This window comes from Pelophylax lessonae (genome assembly GCF_965119305.1).
Source record: "Pelophylax lessonae genome assembly, chromosome: 9".
In the NCBI taxonomy this organism is placed as follows: domain Eukaryota; kingdom Metazoa; phylum Chordata; class Amphibia; order Anura; family Ranidae; genus Pelophylax; species Pelophylax lessonae.
In genome coordinates, this window is record NC_138776.1 from 221,795,723 (window position 1) to 221,813,113 (window position 17,391).

Below are 17,391 nucleotides of genomic sequence, written 5' to 3' on the forward strand. Positions count from 1 at the left end.
CTTCACCCCACTTTCCCATTGTGTTGGGACTTCCCTGGTTACACACACACCAACCAACCATAGATTGGAAGGAACGGTCCTTGGCCTTCCTCTCTTGCTATTGCGAGGATACGTGTAACCTCCCGTCTTCCGGGAAGATTCTGTCTATGGTGACAGATGAGATTGCACCACTATGTTATCAGGATCTTTCTGAGGTTTTTCTTGAGAAAAATGCTCAAGCATTACCTCCTCATCGAGACTATGATTGTAGCATTGATCTACTCCCAAATAGCAAATTGCCGTTCGGTCATGTTTATCCTCTTTCACAGGATGAACTTTCCCATCTCAAAACCTATTTGGATGAGAATTTGGAAAAAGGTTTTATTAGACCTTCCACTTCTTCCACAGCAGCAGGACTCTTTTTTGTTCGCAATAAGGACTCAAGTCTCAGACCTATCATCGACTACAGGAAATTGAATGCTATCACAATAAAAGATCGCTATCCTCTACCGCTTATCCCTGAGTTCATTGAGCAGGTGCGTGGAGCTACCTATTTTTCAAAATTGGACCTGAAAGGAGCATACAATCTCATTCGAATCCGTGATGGACACGAGTGGAAGACTGCATTCAGAACCAGATACGGATTGTTCGAATATCTTGTGATGCCATTCGGGCTATGCAACGCCCCTGCAGTTTTCCAACGATTTATAAACGATATTTTTAAAGACTTACTAGATGTCTGTGTTGTGGTATATCTGGACGATATACTTATATATTCACGATCCCTGTCTGAACACATAAGACATGTAAGACTTGTACTATCGAGATTGCTTGCACATAACCTTTATGTGAAACTGAAGAAATGCTTGTTTCATAAAGACGAGGTACTCTTTCTAGGCTACATCATATCCAAAACAGGAATCGAGATGGACATGAGTAAAATATCCTGCATTCAGGATTGGCCTACACCAACCACACGCAAGGCGCTACAGCGATTCCTGGGATTTTCAAATTTCTACAGGAAGTTCATTAAAAACTTTTCTGCTATTGTGAGACCCCTCACACAGCTCACTAGCATAAAAAAACCATTCAAATGGTCAGAAGAAGCCAATAAAGCTTTTCACTTGTTAAAGACAAGGTTTACTTCCGCTCCCATATTACGCCATCCAGACCCATCCCTCCAATACATTCTGGAGGTAGATGCGTCAAACATGGCAGTAGGAGCAATACTCTCCCAACGACCAACCCACACTTCACCACTTCATCCAGTCGCCTTTTTTTCTAAATCCCTAAGCAGTCCCGAGATAAATTACCCCGTGGGTGAAAAGGAACTGCTTGCTATAAAATTGGCTCTGGAGAATTGGCGACATTTACTCGAAGGCACCCAATTACCAATAATTATATACACGGACCATAAAAACCTCCAATATCTTCAGACTAGCAAAACTCTCTCGCACCGACAGGTACGATGGTCACTATTCTTTCTAAGGTTTAACTTCCTAGTGACTTACACACCTGCAGATAAGAACAAAAAGGCGGATGCACTATCACGACTAACTGAAGAAAACTACTTTGAAATCCCTTCCGTTCCTATAATACCTCACAAACGCATTATTGGAGTTGTCCGTTCCTTGAAGGAAGAGGTTTTGCATGGTATAAGTTTGGATTCACCCCCACCACAACTAAATACTGATGCAGAAGGCTTCCTCTACTACAACGACAAACTTTACATACCACCTACCCTACGCACCAAGATCTTGGAATTATCTCATGATGTGCCTATGGCAGGACATATGGGTATGACAAAGACTCTTAATTTGATTTCCCGGCAATTCTGGTGGCCTGACATGAAAACATCTATACAAAAATTCGTCTCTTCATGCAATGTCTGTGCCAGGTCCAAAATTGACACTACGAGACCATCCGGTCTACTATGCAGTCTACCAATACCCCAAACTCCATGGGAAGTTTTGTCCTTGGACTTCATCGTAGAATTGCCTCTTTCCAAAGGATTTAATACCATCTTGGTGTCAGTGGACCATCTGACAAAGATGGCACATTTCATTGCTATTCGCAGACTACCTTCGTCCAAACAAACGGCAGAACTCCTGATGAAACATGTCTTTAGATTACATGGTATCCCAAAAACTCTTCTGTCTGACCGTGGATCCCAATTTATTTCTAAGTTCTAGCAAGAACTATGTCACATACTACGGATCGAGCGGAAGCTCACTTCTCCTTACCATCCGCAGACCAACGGACAGACTGAAAGAGTCAACCAATGCATCGAGCAGTATTTACGTTGTTACACTTCTTACCAACAGGATGATTGGGTGGATCTTCTCCCTCTGGCAGAATTTGCCTACAACAACGCAACCCACAGTACAACCAAGCAGAGTCCGTTCTACTTGAACTATGGGTTTCATCCCTCTATTCTTCCACCACGCATCCTTCCTTCAAACAACCCAGTAGCCTCAGACTATCTTACCCAAATAAAGGATTCTCTGGGTTTATTAAATACTACCATTGCAAACGCTCACAGTCAACAAAAGAAGTACTATGATCTTCGCAGAAGATCTTCTCCACAGTACACTATCGGGGACCTCGTTTGGCTCTCAACAAAAAATTTAAGACTGAAGATCCCTAGCAAAAAGCTTGGACCTCTGTTCTTGGGACCTTTCCCAATCAAAAAACTTATTGGAAAAGCTGCAGTACAGCTTACATTGCCAATAGACCTAAAAATCCATCCCATTTTCCATGTGTCGCTACTGAAGCCCCATGTTCCGGACCAAGGAATAAGGCCTAATATTCCACCTCCGCCTCCTGTACAAGTTGAAGGTGGAGAAGAATACGAGATAAAAGAGATTCTGGATTCTCGTATCTACAGAAGAAGACTTCAGTACTTGGTTAGATGGAAGAACTATGGGCCCCAAGACGACACCTGGCTAAACACCTCTGAAATACATGCCCCTAGATTAATCCGCAATTTTCATGCGAGATACCCAGACAAACCAGCTCCAGAGGCCTTCAGGAGCCGGCCTTAAGGGGGGGGGGGGGTATTGTAATGTTCCGGTACCTTTGGTACCCTAAATTACTCTTTTTACAAGTGTATGCGCCCCACCATTCTCTTTTGGAAAGGTGCGCATACACCTTTAAGACTGAAGCTGTCATCACTCAGCGCCGGACTAGATGGCTATTTAAATCGCCGGTTCTCACTCACATGTGTTCGTTCAAACACCCTTACCTGGATGCTAACTTGGCTTGAAGCTTTCGTGCTTGCAAGAATACCTCGCTGACGGAACCTCGCTGCGCTGATCCCTGCATCCCGCTTTCGGATCATCCGCTCCTCCTGAACCAACCTTTGGCTGTATTGCTATTAGTGCTAAGTACCCCGCAGGGGAACCCTCTATAAACTTATACTAAGCTTACACTATCTAGCTCTGCATAGTAAAGACTATTTATCACATCTGCATATCTAGATTGCTAGCTCTTAAGACTACTGCTACTTATTCCTGCACTGGGTTGATCTCTCTTGTATGTCCACCTGCTACTCTGTCATCTGCTACCATACATGATTGCTAAACCTACCTGCATCCATCTGCTACTGTCTTACCTTCAAGTGTCTGTCACCTACCACCTCCACTCAACCTGTTCCTTAAATCTTCATCACTGTGTTACTACATACATAAAGTCACTCTAGGAACCAGCTTGTTGAGTGTGTGTATTTACTAGCTGAATTAAGACCTTCCACACATGATGAGTCATTGAGGTTGGGAATGGTATCTCAGCATCTCTCTTACATGACTACTGAAGTGGAATATTTCTGCAGCTGAAAATCCACACCATACTTGAAACGCAGGAGCGTTACACCCGACCCACCGTCTTGAATTGGAGCACGCAATTTCTGACTATCTGTCCACCAACACTCATCCGGACACGTCCCCACTCCTGTTGTGGGAAGCCCACAAACCAGTTATACGGGGGGTTTGCATTAGCCGAACCTCTCACCTCCGTAAGGAACGTCGCCTCTTACTACAAAACTTAGAAGCTGCCTTCTATAAGGCCTCCGCAGACTTCCAAGCCACCCCCTCGCCCTCCAGGAAACAAGCCCTCGATAAAGCTCGACTTGAGCTTGATCTTCTCCTTTCAGAATCGTCTGAACAAATACTCCGAAAGTCGAAACATACTTTATATATGAAAGCTAACAAACCTGACACCTTTCTTGCCTTGACGCTTCGCAAAGCCGATTATACTCCCAAACCTATACGCCTTAAGCAGGCTAAGGACACATACACCTGTAAACCCCTTAAAATTCTCTGCACCTTCCGTGATAAACTCTCCACGCTCTATAAGGACCCCTCCACATTTGACCGCACTCGCTTAGATGCCCTCCTGTCTTCTGTCCATCTCCCTGCACTGTCCGCTTCCCACAGGAAGAATCTTGATAAACCCATAACTGCTGAGGAACTCTTACAGGCAATTAAGACTTTGAAACCACGTAAGCGTCCGGGCCCTGACGGCTTTTCTGCTACATACTATAAACACTTTGCCTCTGTTCTTATCCCCCTGTTGGTAGGGGCACTTAATTCCCTGCTGGACGGTCACTCCTTTCACACGGATTCGCTCATGGCTGCTATTTCCATGATTCCCAAACCCAATTCGGATGATACCTTCTGGTCCAATTATAGACCCATCTCTATACTCAACATTGACATCAAACTGCTTGCCAAGGTCCTGTCCTCTCGCCTCAATGTGGTCATAGGCACTTTGGTCCATGCTGACCAGACGGGTTTCATCCCATCCCACCAGGCTGGCGATAATATTCGTCGGGCCACCCTGCTGGCACACATTGCCAGGAAACGCCGAATTCCCTCTTGCTTTCTCTCCCTAGACATTAGCAAGGCATTCGATTCTCTGTCTTGGCCATACCTCACCTTCATCCTTGATCGCTGGGGTTTTGGCTCCCACTTCCTGCAATGGGTGAATGCCCTCTACAAGAACCCTAGAGCGTACGTCTATTATTCAGGCTATAGGTCGGACCCTTTCCCCATTGAGCGTGGCACGAGACAGGGTTGCCCCCTTTCCCCCCTGCTATTTGCCTTGGCCATTGAGCCCCTTGCGATCCTCATACGATCCAATCCGAATATTCGTGGAATTGAACTGGGGGGTCACCACCATAAACTCTGCCTTTTTGCGGACGATGTCCTGCTTTTTCTTACTGCCCCTCTCACGTCTGCCCCTAATCTCCTTGATACCCTAACTAAATTTGGATCACTTTCGGGCCTTGTTGTGAACCCACGGAAATCCCTAGCCCTCAATGTATCCCTCTCAGCCAAAGACCTTAACCACCTCAAGTCTTCCTTCCCGTTCCCTTGGGCCAACTCCTACATCCCCTACTTGGGCGTCAAGTTCACAGCTGACCCTGTTGAGCTCTTTTCTGCTAATTACCCTCCCATGCTATCAACGCTTACATCGCTTATGAACAAATGGTCCTCCCTACCTCTTTCCTGGATGGGGAGAATTACAGTCCTCAAAATGTCGATCTTACCCAAGATCTTGTACCTGTTTCGGGTTCTCCCGATTGGGGTACCAGCTTACTTCTTACGCATTTTACAGAAACGGGCTTTGGAATACATTTGGGGTAACGCCAAACCCCGCCTACCCCGACCGACGCTGTATCGACCACGTATCCGAGGCGGGCTTGGGGTGCCACAGTTCTCCAAATACTACTATGCAGCACAGTTGGCTCAGCTCCCTAAGTATCATGCAACAAAGGAAGTCCCATTGTGGGTCTCCATAGAAGCAATGGACTGTGATCCTCTCTCTGTGGCTAACCTCCTCTGGCTCCCACCCTCACAAAGGAGATGTGTTACCAATCCTATCACTAAGCACAGCCTAACCCTTTGGGATAGACTTAAACGTCGTTTTCACCTTCAGTCCCCCCATAATCCCCTACTTTCTTTTCTCCGCAACCCCTCGTTCTACCCAGCCTGGTCCTCCCGGACTTCTTTCTCCGAGTGGACTAGGGTTGGCTTGATACGTGCTTACCAGTTCTTCACTCCCCAGGCTTTTCAAACCTTCCCAGCCCTGTGTGAGGCCCACAACCTCCCTCCTGGCGAATTGTTTCGCTACTTGCAACTGAAACACTTCTTTAGCCAGAACGCACCGGCGCGCGATAGCTCCCATGCGTTCTCCACCGTTGAACGGGCTTGCAAAACAGACCCGCATAGGCGGGGGCTCATTTCTGATCTCTATGCCCAACTCCTGTCGGTTCAAGAGACTACCCCCCCGGCATATGCTTCCAAATGGGAAAGGGACCTACACCTCTCCTTGGAAGACTCTGACTGGATCCAAATTTGGCAAGCCACTAAATCGGCTTCCCCAAATATTGTAGCCTTGGAGACAAATTACAAAGTCCTTACCAGATGGTACTTGGTCCCAGCCAGAGTCTCCAAGTATGTGCCACAATACTCACCTCGTTGCTTTCGTGGCTGCGAGTCTCTAGGTACCCATGCACACATTTGGTGGGAATGCCCCACGGTCCGTACCTTTTGGTCCGAAGTGTATCGGGTTTTATCTACAATCTTCCACACACCCCTTACCCCCGATCCTGCTTCCGCACTCCTGAACCGCAAGCCACCTGACCTCACACGTCGCCAATTTAAACTTTTCCTGTATGTCACCACGGCTGCCAAACAGACCATAGCGAAGGCCTGGAAAACTTCTTCCCTTTGTTTCCTGACCATGAAAAATAGAGTCACTCAAGCTATGATCCATGCTAAAACTAAAGCTATCCTGCTGGATAAACTTATACCTTACGAAAAGCTCTGGAAACCATTGATTGACAACTGTCTTCCGATAGGCTTTGATGAATCCCTTGTACTAGCTTGACCTGTGGTTACTGACTCCCTGATGGCTTTGTCGATCTGAACCACATCAGTGGCCCGGGACTCCCTCCGGGCACCCTTCCTCCCCCCCATAACCCCCCCCCACTGTTTTGCCCTTCCTCTCCCCCCCTGTCCTTCTTGCCCCCCTTACTCCCTTCTTTTTCTCCCCCCCCCTTGTTGCCTCGAGTTGGCCGCTACCTAATTTGTTTCCCTATTGTGGCTGGACCACAAACTTTTGCTGCACTACGGCCCCCCTTTTTGCCCTACCCCCAGCCGCCCCTGTGCACTGTGTTTATCCCTTGTACCTGTATTCCGGGCGCCCAGCTTGCCCCTTTCCTATTCCTTAACCTGATTGTTATGCTACTACTTGCTGTTCATAATGTCATTTTGACAGACTTGTATAAAGTACTCGAAATTTCTACTTGAGTAAAAGTACAAGTGCTCGATCAAAAAGTGACTTGAGTAGAAGTGGAAGTGCTCGCAGAAAAAGTTACTTAAGTAGAAGTACTAAAGTATTCAACATTTTTTTTACTTAAGTATTGCAAGTAGTTTTTTCAAAAAATTTGCTACTTAAGTACTAAAAGTAAAAAGTACCAGTAGTTTTGAAAAAAAATTTCTACTCAAGTACTGAAAGTAGAAGTACAAGTACTGTGTTATGTAGTTATTAAAGAAAGAAGTCAAAAGTTTGAACATCATATTGTTTTTTATTATTTCAAATGATTTATTCAAATGATTAACCTGTGTTTTTTAGTAGTTTCTTGATGCACTTTAAGCGCTGTAGCACCATTTATTTGTTTGTTTCATATTTTCTTTTTATTGGAAAGATTTGGTATAGCAGCTTTTATTATACACAGCCTTTATTTTCGTATGCGCTGATTTACAAATGACATTATACACATTTTTTTGAGCTTTATGCAACCTGCCATCTACTGTTCTGGCAGTGGTAATTTTTTTAAAAGAGTAACTATGCAGCACAAAAAAAAATACTTGAGTAGAAGTATCGAAATCATCGAAAAAATGTAGTGAAGTAAAAGTAGAAGTAGGAGAAAAAAATTCTACTCTAGGAAAGTACAGATACCGCATTTCGGTGCTTAAGTACAGTACTTAAGTAGTTCTACTTCGTTACTATACATCTCTGCATTTTGACGTGTATTCATCTGTTATACACCACTATTACCTATTGGTATTGTTTTGTACTACATTCCTTCTGCCTTAATAAAAACCGTTTGAACAGAAAAAAAAAGAAAAAAAAAATACACTCTTAGAAAAGTATACTGTTAAATAACATCCCACTTCACTATGTGGTTCTGGGGGGCCACTGGTCTATCACACCAGTTGTTGAAAAAATTGGCCAGTGAGTTTGGCACTGTGTGTACCAGACTTAACTCAGCAAAAGAGGCAATATTGTTGCAGGACACAAATACACTTGAAAAAGTATACTTAGATAACACCCAACTTCAATATGTGGTATTGGGGGGCCACTGGTCTATCACACCAGTTGTTGAAAAAATTGGCCAGTGAGTTTGGCACTGTGTGTTCCAGACTTAACTTATCAAAAGAGGCCATATTGTTGCAGGACACAAATACACTTGTAAAAGTATACTCAGATAACACCCCACTTCAATATGTGGTATTGGGGGGCCACAGGTTTATTACACCAGTTCTACAAATAATTGGCCAGTAACTGTTGTCACTGTGTGTAGCACAGTCAACACAGCAAGAGAGGCCAAATGTTTTCAGGACTAAAATACACTCTTAGAAAAGTATACTGTTAAATAACACCCCACTTCACTATGTGGTACTGGGGGGCCACTGGTCTATCACACCAGTTGTTGAAAAAATTGGCCAGTGAGTTTGGCACTGTGTGTACCAGACTTAACTCAGCAAAAGAGGCAATATTGTTGCAGGACACAAATACACTTGAAAAAGTATACTCAGATAACACCCCACTTCAATATGTGGTATTGGGGGGCCACTGGTCTATCACACCAGTAGTTCAAAAAATTGGCCAGGGAGTTTGGCACTGTTTGTAGTATTGCTGCAGCAACGCTCAGTTACCACACCTGTCACAATGCTGCACAGTGCACAATAATACTACTAATCCACTAAGTATATTATACTGTGGATTACCCCCCCCCCCCTTTTTTTAGTGCACTGCACAACAGCAATACCCAATAAGGACTTTTGTGGACATTAACAGAGCGATTTGTGTGACTGCTGCCGATCTCTAACTGCCCCTATATCACCAACTGAATACCTGCCCCTAACCTGAAAAGATACTAGTAGACCTATACCGAAATACCAGCCTTGAAAAGGACTTTTTTGGATCTTCACAGAGCTATTTGTGTCTGGCAATCTCTCCCTCATGAGCACAGGCAACCTCTCCCTACGCTGGCAAAAAGCAGAATGTGAAATGGCTGACAGCTCAGGTCTATTTATAGGGTAGGGGGCATATCCATGTGCTGAAATGTTTTAATTTGCTGTCCCGTTCCACCTGACGGCTGTGTCATGGGTCAAAGTTCTCCCCAATGTAAACTAATATGGCCGCCGCGAACAACGCCATGTGTTCGCAAATTTGGCGGGTAGCGAACAAGCAAAATTTGCTGCGAACCACAAGGCCATCTCTATCCCTCACCTATGCAAGCTTTTCTCAACCTACATGACCTCTATGATGTCTAGAGATGTCATCACACGACTGAGAAGGATTTCACCTTCTTTTCACCCCCTCACAATTCGTACTCTCGAATAGACTACTTCTGGACGGACAAGTGGTTGCTTCAAAGCACATTACGTTCGACCACTGAAACCATCACCTGGTCAGACCATGTCCCTGTCACCATCACCATCCCCTACTCACAATCTGAAACTAAAATTACTAGCTCTTCGCCAGGAGCTAAGAGCTCTACTGCTAGATTCTTTTGGTAAAGTTCAACGCAGGCTTAACGCCACATTCTATTCCACATCAAACAAGGCTGGGAAAGCCATGGCCCAGAGAATTAGGGGACACAGATTCAAAGCCTCGATTCCCCACATCTTTCCTTCCTTCACTAAAGAAAAATTACTCAATTCACAAGGCATAGCCAACGCCTTCAGTGCATACTATGCATCCCTATACAACCTTAAGCAAGATCCTAACACCCCTCAGCCCTCCCAGGAACAAATTCAACATTTTCTATCAAAAATTGGTCTCCCCACACTTAGTAATACCCAATTGACGGCCCTCAACTCCCCCTTTTGTGACCTGGAAATAGCCCAGGCAATCCACTCTCTCCCATCTGCCAAATCTCCTGGCCCCAGGAGAGTATTATAAACAATTCAGCCCTATCCCCCCCCCCCACACTTAAGCGCTTTGTTCAATGACGCTGCCTCTTCCTCAGAATTTCCATCTGAAATGCTATCTGCTGTAGTGGTTGCCCTACCTAAGCCAGGTAAGAACCCTGATTCTCCACAAAATTTCCACCCTATTTCCCTCCTTAACCACTTAAGCCCCGGAAGATTTTACCCCCTTCCTGACCAGGGCCTATTTTGTGATTCGGCACTGCATGACTTTAACGGACAATTGCGCGGTTGTGCGACGCTGTACCTAAAAAAATTTGACGTCCTTTTTTTTCCCACAAACAGAGCTTTCTTTTGGTGGTATTTTATCACCTGTGCGATATTTTGATTATGCGCTATAAACAAAAAAAGAACGACAATTTTGCAAATATAGCAATATTTTTCACTTTTATATGAAATTCCCCCCAAAAATTTTTTTTAACGACTAATGGCAGCGATCTGCGATTTCGTTTTGCGGGACTGCGACATTGCGGCGGACAGATCGGACCCTTGACTAACATTTTTGACACTTTTGGGGGTACCAGTGACATTACTACTGTAATCAATGCTATACATATGCACTGTTACTGTAAAAATTACACTGGCAGGGAAGGGGTTAACTTTGTTGGAGAGGGAGGGGTTAAGTGTGTCCCTAGGGGCGTGCTTCTAACTGTACAGGGATGTGGCTGTGTGTGTAATAGCACAGATCAACGGTCCTTCATAGCAGGACCGTTAGATCAGTGCTTTTACACAGGGAAGAATGACAGGCGGCTTTGTTTACATCAGCCGCCTGCCTTTCTCCCTTCACAGCGGACGATCGCGAATGACCGGCGGACATCGGGTCCGCCAGTCACACACACGGAGGAGTCAGTGAACGAGCCGGGGTGGGAGCGCGCCTCCTGCAGCACGCGCTCGCCCCCTTCTGGCTCAAAGGCTAGTGACGTACCGGTAAGTGACTTTGCCTGGCCGGGGCTGACCGCCGCAGTATATGTACTTGTGGCGGTCGGCAAGCGGTTAATGTAGATTTGAAATTGTACGCCAAAATTTTAGCTAATAGGATATCTAAAATACTTCCCCTCCTCATCAATCCCGACCAAACGGGTTTTGTCCAAGGTAGACAATCCTCTGATGCCACAAGAAGAATCCTTAATCTCATTAACGCAGCCTACACCACTGGAACGCCTTCTCTGCTATTGTCCCTGGACGCAGAGAAGGCGTTAGACCATGTGCATTGGGGATACATGAAAGAAGTGCTTATAAAATTTGGATTCAGGGACTTAATCCTATCCGCCATTATGGCATTATACTCCAACCCCTCGGCTCGAGTATATGTAGCAGAGATGCTCTCCACCCTGTTCCACATTTCGAATGGCACTCGCCAAGGTTGCCCCCTTTCACCCCTAATTTTTAATTTAACAAAAGAAACATTAGCGGAATACATTAGAACCAGTCACACACACAATCACAGGTTTCCGCATGAACGAATATGAACATAAAATTAGCCTATTTGCTGATGACATCATCCTCATACTGACCAACCCTCACTCATCATTACAAGCAGTCCATTCCACTCTCCACACATTTGGCGCCCTTTCTTATTACAAAGTTAATACCACTAAGTCCCACATATTAGATATTGGCATTGATGGCACTACCGTAATCTCTTAGCCCAGCACTTCTCCTTCCAGTGGGCAGACACAGGTATAGAATACTTAGGCATAACTTTGACCAGAAACCCAAGACGCCTCTTTAAAGATAGCTTCTCCCATTATAAACAGCACTTCAATCACTCCCTCCAACAATTGGCAAAACATGAATTTTCATGGGCGGGCCGCCTGGCGGCCTTCAAAATGACCACCCTTCCACAATTGTTATACTTATTCCGCACACTAGCTATCCCCATTCCCAAAAGTTTCCTCAATTCCCTACAAACATCACTTCAGCACTACATATGGGCGGGAAAGAAACCATGCGTTGCGAGACATAGGCTCCTCAAACACAAATCGGTGGGGGGATCAGGGCTAACAGATATTGAGGATTATTATACGGCTTGTATCCTAGCCCAATTGAAAGAATGGTTCAACCATACACCTCTCGGTAGATGGAGCGACTTGGACTCACGAACGGTTTCAGGCACGAATTTAAAACTTTGGCTGTGCAGTTTAAAACCTAAAGATACTCTCCCAAAACAGCTCTCACCGTCTATTCTAGCGTCAGTTACGGCCTGGCATAAATTCACTTCCTGCACATGGAAGCAGACCCCGACATCCCTTATTGAGCTACCGCTACCCACCCTTAAATTTCTTATACCAGATCTTCAAATTCACAAATGGCCGAATTATAACTCCCTACGCATATCAGACATAGCCCAAAACACACAAATAAAAACATTCCAACAACTATCATTGGAACTCAATCTGAGTCCAGATACTCTCTACAGCTATCACCAAATAGCACACTGCATCAAAGCAAGTCCCCAACTGTGGACTTACATCCAGGGCCGTCTTTTCCACTGGGCATACCCGGCGGTTGCCCGGGGGCCCCACTTGCCAAGGGGCCCCACATGGATGGTGGCATGTCCCTGGTGGTCTAGGGCCCCCCCCCGTTCCGTTGTCCGCCGGCCCGGGCCCCCCCCCCCTTATTGCCTCCTCCCCTCCGGTGGCGGCTGTGGCTCGAGTCTGCACTGCAGTGCACACTGGTTGCTAAGGCCAGCCCGATTGGCATCTAGCAACCAGTGACGTGAGCAGAGCAGACCCAGGATGCACAGCGCCGCAGCGGAGGACTCGGAGGAGGATCCTCCTCCTCATCGGCTCTTCCTCCTCACTCCTCTCCTCCTCTCTTCGACCCTAGAAGACTCTGGCTCCGCCTCCACCCACCTCCTCACATGTGCAGCAGCAGCCGTTGTAAAGGTAAGGCTGCCACAGCCTGCCAGGCTGATTGATTAAATTATATATTTTTTTTAACTCTCTCATGGCATGATGGCCATGATGGGATCGAATCAATGACACAAGAGACAGACAACTACCTGTCCTGGCTGGAGGATATACCTTACTATATATTGGTCCCTGGCCTGTAATATGTATCTAGTAAGGTATATATCCTCCAGGTAGTAGTTGTACTCTCTTGTAGTATATAGTGTTCCCTGTAATGTGTATATAGTCTATATACACATTACAGGGAATACTATATACTACAAGAGAGTACAACTAATACCTGGAGGATATACCTTACTATATACATATTACAGGGACCAATATATACTACAAGCAGGGCCGTCTTTAATACTGATTGGGCCCTGGGCAAACATTTTCTTGGGCCCCCCCCAACCTCCGTTCTTGGGACATACATAAAAATAGCATGTCTGTGCAATGTGATTTCAGCCATACAAATCGCATCGCATTTGCACCAAAATGGTGCAGGTCCCTATTTTTTGTTTTCATTGGAATTGTATCGCATGGGTGTTAAAACCCATGCGATCCGATTCCTGCACCATTACACAGTTCGCACTGTGATCTTTGAACCAATCTGGGGGTGTCATTAACTTTACATTGACACCCCCAGTGATTTGCAGATCTCAGTGTGAACCATTGTGCAATTCTGGTGTGATGTGAGAACCGACACTGAATCGCAGGGTCTCCTGCATCACACCAGTATGAATAGGGACTAAATGGATAAAGTTAATAAAGTAATTCTGTGATACATCAATGTATGGGGAGATGATGGGAAGGAAGGAGTTTATTAACAGAAAGTGGCAAAAACAGAGAGGGGAGGGATCAGAGGGACAGACAGGGGGGGGGGATCAGAGGGACAGAGAGGGGGGGGGGGAATCGGAGGGACAGAGAGAGGGCGAGAATCGGAGGGACAGAGAGAGGGGGGGGGAATCGGAGGGACAGAGAGGGGGGGGATCGGAGGGACAGAGAGGGGGGGATCAGAGGGACAGATAGGGGGGGGGGTCGGAGGGACAGAGAGGGGGGGATCGGAGGGACAGAGAGGGGGGGAATCGGAGGGACAGAGAGAGGGGGGGGATCGGAGGGACAGAGAGAGGGGGGGGGGATCGGAGGGACAGAGAGAGGGGGGGATCAGAGGGACAGAGAGGGGGAGGGGGATCAGAGGGACAGAGGGGGGGATCAGAGGGACAGAGAGGGGGGGGATCAGAGAGACAGAGAGGGGGGGATCAGAGGGACAGAGAGGGGGGGGATCAGAGGGACAGAGAGGGGGGATCAGAGGGACAGAGAGGGGGGGATCAGAGGGACAGAGAGGGGGGGATCAGGGGGACAGAGGGGGGGGGATCAGAGGGACAGAGAGGGGGGGGATCAGAGGGACAGAGAGGGGGGGGATCAGAGGGACAGAGAGGGGGGGGATCAGAGGGACAGAGAGGGGGGGATCAGAGGGACAGAGAGGGGGGGGGTCAGAGGGACAGAGAGGGGGGATCAGAGGGACAGAGAAGGGGGGGATCAGAGGGGCAGAGAAGGGGGGGATCAGAGGGACAGAGAGGGGGGGATCAGAGGGACAGAGAGGGGGGGGGATCAGAGGGACAGAGAGGGGGGGATCAGAGGGACAGAGAGGGGGGGATCAGAGGGACAGAGAGGGGGGGATCAGAGGGACAGAGAGGGGGGGGGGATCAGAGGGACAGAGAGGGGGGGGATCAGAGGGACAGAGAGGGGGGGGGGTCAGAGGGACAGAGAGGGGGGGGGTCAGAGGGACAGAGAGGGGGGGATCAGAGGGACAGAGAGGGGGGGGGGGATCAGAGGGACAGAGAGGGGGGGATCAGAGGGACAGAGAGGGGGGGGGGATCAGAGGGACAGAGAGGGGGGGATCAGAGGGACAGAGAGGGGGGGGGTCAGAGGGACAGAGAGGGGGGGGGATCAGAGGGACAGAGAGGGGGGGATCAGAGGGACAGAGAGGGGTTGGATCAGAGGGACAGAGAGGGGGGGGATCAGAGGGACAGAGAGGGGGGGGATCAGAGGGACAGAGAGGGGGGTCAGAGGGACAGAGAGGGGTTGGATCAGAGGGACAGAGAGGGGGGGATCAGAGGGACAGAGAGGGGGGGGGATCAGAGGGACAGAGAGGGGGGTCAGAGGGACAGAGAGGGCAACTGGAGAGAGGGGAGAGCAAGGTATGGTCAGTGAAAGTGATCACTCACTTGGAATAATCCTGGGGGCTCACTGTCCCATTCATTCAGCAGTTCCAGGCTGTGGCTTGGCTGGTTCTTTTTAATCTTCCCGCCCACCTTTCCCTCACAGACGGAGCAGACAGGAGGGGGAGGGGGAGGGGGAATGTGTGTGAAGCTCAGGGTATGAGGTCGGGCTGCAGACATGCTGGAGTGGACGGAGCAGTGTGGGCGGAGCATGGATAGGACACAGCTGCCGACGCCACTGAGCAGCGCTCTGTCACTTGTGCTTCTGTGCTACAAGTGACAGAAAATAGTGTGATAGTGGACCTGGCCTGCTTTGGGCCCCTCGATCAAGATTGGGCCCTGGGCCGTTGCCCGGTTTGCCCCTTGGTAAAGACGGCCCCGACTACAAGACAAGAGACAACTACCTGGAGTATATACCTTACTAACTATATACATATTACATGGAACACTATATACTACAACTATACTCTTGTAGTATATAGTGTTCCCTGTAATATGTATATAGTAAGGTATATACTCCAGGTAGTTGTACTCTCTTGTAGTATATAGTGTTCCCTGTAATATGTATATAGTAAGGTATATACTCCAGGTAGTTGTACTCTCTTGTAGTATATATTGGTCCCTGTAATATGTATATAGTAAGTTATATCCTCCAGGTAGTTGTACTCTCTTGTAGTATATATTGGTCCCTGTAATATGTATATAGTAAGGTATATCCTCCAGGTATTAGTTTTACTCTCTTGTGGTATATAGTGTTCCCTGTAATGTGTATATAGACTATACCCTTCTTCCCAGGGGTGTGCGGGGAGTAGTAGTTGAGGGCTACAGTAGGGATGTAAGCAGTGCCATCTTAAGAGCCTTATAGGCCCCTGGGCAATGCAGTGCACTGGGGCCCCCTGCCTACACAATCACGCATTAGAATATACATTACAGGGAACACTATATACTACAAGAGAGTACAACTACTACCTGGAGTATATACCTTACTATATACATATTACAGGGACAAATATATACTACAATAGACAACTACCTGGAGTATATACCTTACTATATAAATATTACAGGGAACACTATATACTACAAGAGACTCTTGTAGTATATAGTGTTCCCTGTAATATGTATATAGTAAGGTATATACTCCAGGTAGTTGTACTCTCCTGTAGTATATATTGGTCCCTGTAATATGTATATAGTAAGGTATATACTCCAGGTAGTAGTTGTACTCTCTTGTAGTATATAGTGTTCCCTGTAATGTATATTCTAATGCGTGATTGTGTAGGCAGGGGGCCCCAGTGCACTGCATTGCCCAGGGGCCTATAAGGCTCTTAAGATGGCACTGCTTACATCCCTACTGTAGCCCTCAACTACTACTCCCCGCACACCCCTGGGAAGAAGGGCAATAGGGCATATCTATATTCTATAATGCCCTCCAAGAAAAAACATACTTCCAACAGACTAGAGACTTTACGCTCTGGGAAAAGGATTTAGGCAAACACTACACTGAGACTCAATAGAGAAAAGCTCTCCAAACTATGTACAATGCTACTAAATGCACTGCACTATGGGAACTCACGCAGAGCATAACTCAGAGAAAATACCTAACCCCAGGCAAAATGGCCAAGTTTGATAATTCTACCCCTCCACAATGTTGGAGAAACTGCAGGTCCTATGGCTCCCTCTTTAACATACTCTGGGAATGCCCAGTGCTCACACAATATTGGCATAAAATCTTTGCGCTAATGACTGATATCACAGGAGCACTGATACTACCGTCGCCAGCAATGGCAATCCTTAATCTAGACATGGACCACCTACCACCATTCACCTACCACCATTTAGTAGGAAATTATGCACCCACATCCTCCTTGCAGCCCGAAAGATTATAACCAAACTATGGAAAAGCCACTTACCGCCAGAAATGATCAATACTATAATGATGATACAAACTCACAGTGTCTATGAAGTACTCCTAGCTAAAAACGGCTCTAAAATGAAATGACTATGGAATCCCTGGTCATCTTGGTATGAGACATTTACCAAATGGAAAAAACCTAGGACTATGGCATGCAG